Genomic DNA, 7445 nt, shown 5'->3' on the forward strand with positions numbered 1-7445 from the left:
TAGTGTGGGGTCGGTTGAAATTGTAGCCCCCAAGGATGGGGCAAGCCAGGGTGTCTATGGGATGGAATTGGGCCAGGCGGTTCATCAGCTCACGTTCTGGCTTTGGGGAGCCTTGGGCTGGTCTCGAGGTCCCTGAGTCTGGGCCAGTCCCAGGGGCTTGTGTTGTCAGGATCTGGGAACCGCCCTGCAGCAGCGCCCAGGGCAGCCCGAAGCAACCAGGAAGGGTTCGCCATTGACCTTGCAGCCCCCTTGCAGTCAGAGCCGGGGACTCCATCTGGCTTGTTGACACCTGAAGCAAGGATGCCGGGCCCTCACAAGCCCCATCATTCATTCACTGTCAGATTCACAGTGCACCCTCTGTTCTGGAGGTGGTCCCAGATCTTGGGGTACAAGGAATACAGCAAGCACAGGGAGGGCCAGGCAGCCCAGTTTGGGGAGGTCAGGGGACACTTCCCAGAGAAGGGGCAGTTAAGGAGGCCTGATGAACAAGGGCATTAAAGGTGGAGGGAGGGTTGGGGCCCAGGCTGTCCCAGCCTGACAGAAGTAGGCACAGAAGCCCCGCAAGCATCTTCCTGTTTCTGTGACCTCCCCCTGCCACCAACTCACCTCAGCAAATGTCTTCTCGTCGCTCGTCTCTGGCTCAGCAGCTTTGCCTTTGCCATGGAGGGCTGGGAGGACAGAGCCCTTCCTCCTGTTGGCTTCGAAACCCCAACAGCTCGTGGCATCCCAAGTCACGCTCTCCAGAGGGCTCCTCCCTTCAGCGCCTCCCCGTGTTTGTCCAGAGTTTGGCAAAGGCAAAGGCGTCTTTGCTTCTGTTTTCTTTTAAATAGCATTCCTGTCCTCATTTCACTTTTTTCCTCCTTAGTTCCTGAAAGTCCAACAACAGCAACAAACCCTTTGGTTCCTGAAGGTTCTTTAAGCCCCGGCCCTGATGTGCTGTTTTCCAGCTGACCGCCGTAATGAGGTTAGAACAGTTGGGTGCTGCTGAAGGTTCTAAACTGGATTCTGCAGTCTGCTGAGAAAGCTTCAGGAAGGTAAAGCTTGCCCGGGACCCAGAGCCCCAAGGCCTGCTCTGCCTCTGCCTGCATCTAGCTTAGTCTGAGTGGAGCAGAGCAGCCCTCCTGCCCGCAGGCACTCTCCACCAGCCAGGCGCCCCGCTGCGGCCTTCTGACTGGCTCACGGATATTGTTCCTCCTCCTCTGGACACTTTGTCGTGCGTGTGACCCCTGCCTGCTGGGACGTTAGCTGCGGTTTGCTGTGGCTGGAGGACTAGGAGCAGAAGTGAAGATCACTTCCAGGCAGAGGCTTTAAGGGCCTGGGTGCAGTTGGCCATGCAGGAGCACGCCGCAGACGGAGCCCCCTCCACCAGCCCAGATTCCTGAGAGACTGGTGAGCAGGACCTCCCACTTCTTCCCACCGACCCCGCCGTGGATAAGTAGCAGGAGCCAGAAATAAACCTTTGTTGTGTAAGCCACTGAGATTTGGGGTCATCGATGACCGCATCATGAGCCAGCCTAGCCTGATACAACGTTAGGAGCCACTCACGTGAGGCTGGGCCGTTCCTTTGTGGGACTGGATTCCCAAGGGCCCCCAGCCCTGGGCTCTAACCCCAGACACTATTTCCACCAGACACTAGGAGGGTTTTACACACACGGCAAGGGGCTGACTGAAGATCCAAACAAACCCTTATCCAAGTTTCCAATCCTCCCAAACCCCATTTGCCCCATCTTGAATTCTGCTCTGGGCTAGAATCACACCTGTAGCTGCCTCGGCAGCCCTGCTCGCTGGGGGCCGTCCTGAACATACGGCGTCTCTATCGCAGTGTGAAATTCCACAGCAACAATGGGGTGCCCACCCGTATGTGCTGACACCATCTCAGCGCCAGGCAGAGACCCAGACTCACCTCTGTCCGGAGAACTCCAAAGTCGGCCGAGGCACCAACACCCACCTGAACCACCACCATGAAGAACATGAGAGAATGAGAGAAATAGTATGATAGAGTTGCCCGGGGTGGAGCGGGGACGGATGGATCCCTAAACCCCACACCAGGGATTAGGGATCACATTATCCACACGTGGGATTATCAGCCACCGGCTGCAAGTGTTGGTCCCCCAGGCCTCTCCTAGCAGTTATCTGTTGTGTTCATTTGGTCCTCACCAGATACTGATCTCTCATCTCCCAGTCTGCACTGAAAGAGCCGGGAGGCCAAGGACACTTTGCTGGCCCGAGGGACCCTCACCTCGGGGCCGGGCTGGTCCCAGCGCACAGCGAATGCCGACTGACTGGTCAAGGAGCTTTGCTCCTGCAGGGGACACGAATACTCAGCGCGGGACGACTTCTCTCCCCGGCCCTGCTCGCACCTTGGTGTGAGCCCCCCGCGTCCCTGCCCGGAGCGCCAGAGCCTCATCTCCAGGCGCTTCATTCTCTGGACCTGGTCCAAGAAGTTGTTGGACGCAGAGCATCTGTCATTCACTTTCTCAGCTTCCTCCTGAGGAGCGTATGTGTGTCAGAAAAGCTGTCAGCAGGGAGTATAAACACCACAGACACACCCGCATGAGCACAAGCACAACCTCCTTTTTCTCGTGCTCGCTGGGTTTGGACTGAGGCAGACGTGGTGCGTCCCGAGCTGCTCCGTCCTTCTCTCCTCCGCAGGGCCTGGTGACCGAGGGGGTCCGCGCGCCGCGGGGCCTCGCTGACCCGACAGCCTGCAGAGGACGAGGAGGCTGACCCTCCTGAGTAAGGGAGCATTCCTCCTGCCCGACTCTGCCTTTGAACTGCGACACGGGTCTCGCCTGCCATCAGACTCGAACTGCCACACTGGCTCTCCCTGGGGCTTGAGCCTGGAGCTACACCCTGGGCTCGCCCGGGGTCTCCAGCTTGTCACGTCCCCCCGCGGCCCGCGGGACTTGTCCGCTTCCATAATCACAAAAGCCAGCTCATGTAGTCCATCTCTTGTACAGACAGGTGGCAGAGATATGGGTATAAATATGCACGTTGTTGGTCCTGTTGCTCTAGAGGGTTCCGACTTGTAACAGATTTGGCGCCGGGCGCTTAAAGGCCTAGTCTGCAAATGCAGCCCCAGTCTGAGGTACTGGGTGAGGGCTTCCGCATACCACTTTGCGGGGCGGGGGATGGTGCGGTGGACAGAGTCCAGCTGTAACAGGCCTGGCCGGTCCATCCGCCCCCCCTGCTGCCTGCCCCCCGTCTGTCCCCTCGGCACTCCTCTCCTGCCCTGCTGCGGGACAACGGACGGCCGAGTCAGCTCAGCCGGGCCTGTGGAGACGGGCCGTTCTCCATTCCAGCTGCGTCTCTCCGCCGGCAGGGTCAGGGGCTTGCTTCCGGCGGCTGCGCTTCGAGAACGGCACTTCCCGACTTCCCGACTTGCAAACGTCGGCGCGGGTGAGCTGCTCTCCCAGGCCCTGCGGCGCTGCCCGCTGTCGAGGGGCGAGCCCCGCACGGCCGTTCCGGGAACCGTCCCTGCGGGCTCCCCCTGAACAGACGGCCGGTTCGCATTTCCTTGCCCAGTTATTCTAGCCCAAGTCCTGGGAGGCCAGCCTTGGTTCCCACGCCAGAAGGGCCTGGAGTCCCGTATTTCACCGCCAGTTTGGCCCTTCAGGAGTGCCGGGAGCTGGGCGGCCCGTACGGATGGAAGCAGATGTGCCCCCGGCTCTGAGAGCTTATCGTCAAGAGCCTCGCGGCCTCTAGCGCTTGCATCTTGCTAACCTGTGGTTTGCTGGGTCTGAGAGTGACCTGGTGGGGGGGGGGGGGGGGGGGGGGGGCGGGGTGCGGGCCTGTATGAGAGGAGACAGGAGCCGAGACTGGAACGTGAGAAGCCCTCAGCCATGCGAAAGGTGGGAAGAGTGTGCCCGACGGCCGGCAACCGCTAGCTGCAGTTGTTGGCCTCATTCCACGTGAAATGGGAAGCCCCGAAGAGTAGCAAACTCTACAACAGTGGGAATCCCCTAAGGCACTTGGGACATCTTGGGTATCCTGAGGCCACCTCCACCCTCCATGTTAGTGCTAATATCCGGGGCTTTCCTAGACCCCCAAAACACATATTGCATGAAGCGCAAAGACTTTAAACATTTGGAAGTAAAATCAGATTTATCAGTCCAAAGCATAACCCTAAACCAGCCATTCCCCTGCTCAAGAACTTTCTATAGCTGTTATTTGTCCCCTGAGTGAAGTCAAACTTTTTACCGTGGCATCGATGACCCCCCTCCCCCATAATTTTATGCTGGCTCACCTGCCCGGCCTCACCACCCATGTCCCTTCACACCCACTCACCTGGATGACCAGCCTTCGTGTCCTCCAGGCCGTGGCTCTTTTCATCTCCCTACTGAGAAACCCAATGTGCCTGCCTTTCGTTCCCCACAGAGCCTGCTACAATCTTTTCCCTTTCCAAGGTCCAACTCAGATGTTTCCACCTTCCTGAAACTTCTTTGAAAGCCCAGCCTTCCTCTGTACTTCTGCAACACCCAGACCTCCCTCCTGCCTGCTATCTACTACTCACGTGGATGTCCCCTTACTTCTGCTAGAGAACGGAAGCTCTTGAAAGCAGCTGCTGCATTTTTTATTTGATACCTTCTACAATAATGTTCTATCAAGGTTTTAAAAAGGAAAGTCACGTATAAAAGAAATAGCCTTCTAAGAAACAAAGCCTTATTCTAAAACCAAGATTGAAAGGACCCAAGTGGCCTGTCTTAGGATTCTTTGGTTGCAAGTAACAGAAACTGAAACTACTTCAATAGATTCTAGTAGATTCTAGCAAGATTCTTCAAGATTCTAGTAGTAGATTCAAGCAATCAACTTAGGACCACAAACGTTATAGCTTAAAACAACACAAATTACTTACAGGTCTCTAGTTCAGAACTCCAACGTGGGTTTCACTGGGCTAAAATCATGGCGTCAGCAGGCCTGTGGTCCTTCCTGGACACCCTAGGAGAACACCCATTTCCTTTTCTTTTCTAACTTCCATAGGCCACCTGCATTCCTTGGCTCATGGCCCCTTCCTCCATCTTCAAAGCCAGTAGCATAGAATCTCTCTGACCCTGACCCTCTCCTTTTGCCTCCATGTGATGGCTAACTTTATGTGTCAACTTGTCTGGGCTAAGGGATGCCCAGATAGCTGAAAGAACATTATTTTGGGTGTATCTTGAGAGTTTCTGGTTGAGATTAGCATTTGAATTGGCGAACTGAGTAAAGAAGATCACCCTCCCCAATGCAGGTGGACATCATTCATCCCACTGGAAGCTGGAATGGAACAAAAAGGCAGAGGAAGGGCAATTTTGCTCTCTCTGCTTGAGCTGGGACATCCTTCTTCTGCCTTTGGACACTGGCCCTCCTGGTTCTCTGGCTTTGGGACTCAGATCAAGACATACACCATTAGTTCCCTGACTTTCAGGCCATTAGACTTCCCAGCCTTGAGAAGTGGTCGAGCTATGAGCAGGTAAACCTTCCATCCTCTTTCCAATTAGTTAGAGTCATTGAGCACAAATATGGCAGCCAGGTACCCACCTGTGTGGGTGAGAGGGTAGTTCCCAGAGATAGGGGGTGGGGAGGTTGTTAGCTCAAGGGCTAAGCAGACACAACACTGAAGCTTTAGGTGATGAAGTCACTGCCAAGGAGGGAGAAAAGGACAAGGGTTGAGTCCCAAACAGATGCCAGTCCTTTATCTTCTCTATTATAATCCTATATATATATATAAAATCCCATTTGGGAAAAAAAGCACAGGCACTATGAAATTTAAAGGGGGACCTGAGCAAGTCTGGGATCAGGAACATCTTGTCTGAGGATGATTCCTAAGCTGAGATCTGTAGGAAGGGGAAGCTGATGGCAGGATTGGGAGATGGCAGGGAAGAATGTTCCAAGTAGAGGTAACTGGATGGGCAAAGGGCTTGGGTGGGAAGGTGCTTGGAGTCCTGGAGTCCAAGGACATGAGAAAAACCAGTGAGTTGGAGGGGGGAGGTGGGCCAGGGCCAGACCACGCAGGGCCTCACACACAGGCTTCATGAATGAGTTGGGAAGTCACTGCCAGACTGAAAAGTCTTTGTAAGATCCTTTGGCCACAGTATGAAGATTGTAGAGGTGTAAGAGTGTAAAGGAAAAAGGACTCTCACCAGTTCAAATACCGGGTACAAACTCCTCCTTGGGAGAAAATTTTGAAGGCAGGCCTTTCGGGAGTCTCAAGAGGCCAAGAATTGCCCTTGGGTCCCACCCCACCCATCTGGAGTGTAGTCACCTCTGTGGTTCACCTTTGCTCACCTTCCCAGTGATTCATTCATTGACAAGAGGGTGGAGTGTCTAAGTAGACAGGCCTGAGATTTTTCTTTAGCATAATCATTGTTCACTTAACGCTACCCTTCACCATCTGGGCTGGAAATGATCAAGATGACGTGTGTAATAAAACTCTGAGGTGCCCGGTATTCCTGAGTGCTCTCTCCTGCCCTGCATTACAGCTAAACATCACACTGCAGGCTTCTCACACACGTCGCCACATTGCTGCCAGGAAAGTGAGGTGGGGCAGGTGTGCGGGAAGATTCCCGAAGACCACTCAGGCAGTTTGGGACAGCACAGACGACGGATCTGGGAGGACAGCCAGATGGCTGAAAGCTAAAAGCATGGACAAAGTTAGAAGGGCACTAGGATCGAGATGGGAAGCCAAGCCAGACTAGAGGGAAAAGGGCATTTCTAGGAAGCCTAGACTAACAGGAGAAAGGGGTTTAGCTCCAGAAGGAGAACAGGCAGGGTGCTTCTGCCTTAGCACTGTGTTGGATCTCCGGGGGATTAAACTTTTGGGCCAACAAAATGAGATGCTGGCCAGTTCAGAAATTCAACAAATATTTCATGAAATGCCAAGTATTCTGCCCTGAGGATACCGATATGAAAGACAGTCCTAGTCACTGATTTTACAAAGTTTAAATTCTATCGTGAAAAACAAGCAGGCGATTACAATAGAGTAGGTAAGAACCAAGATGCAAGTGAAACAGTGAAGGAGCAGGAAAGAGGGAAACCTACTGCCACCTGGAGGTCAAGACTTCTGGGAAGCTGTAAGGAAATGGAGACCTGGAAGGTGAACAGCATCAGCCCTATGATGGGGGGTGGGGAGAGGTGCCAGACCAAATTGCCAGTGTGAAGGCCTAAATGCAAAAGCTATGGTGCCTCTAAAGCTCGGGAGCAGGGAAAGAGGGCGCCTGGGAATCAGAGGCTCTATTGTGAAGGGATTGGCAGTTCAGGCTCTATCCTGAGGGGCCATTTGCAACTAGACCATAAACTCCGAGACAGAGCCAGTGTCTCCATGGCAACCACACAATGCTTGTCACGTCACAGGAGCTCCATAATGATTGTTCATGACTCCGTGAGTGGATGGAGGGCAATGGGGAGCTGTTACGAGGTTTCCATACTTTTTAATGGTTCCTAAAAATTATGGGTGTCTATTAATCATA

The sequence above is a fragment of the Neomonachus schauinslandi genome, chromosome 4 (assembly GCF_002201575.2).
Source record: "Neomonachus schauinslandi chromosome 4, ASM220157v2, whole genome shotgun sequence".
In the NCBI taxonomy this organism is placed as follows: domain Eukaryota; kingdom Metazoa; phylum Chordata; class Mammalia; order Carnivora; family Phocidae; genus Neomonachus; species Neomonachus schauinslandi.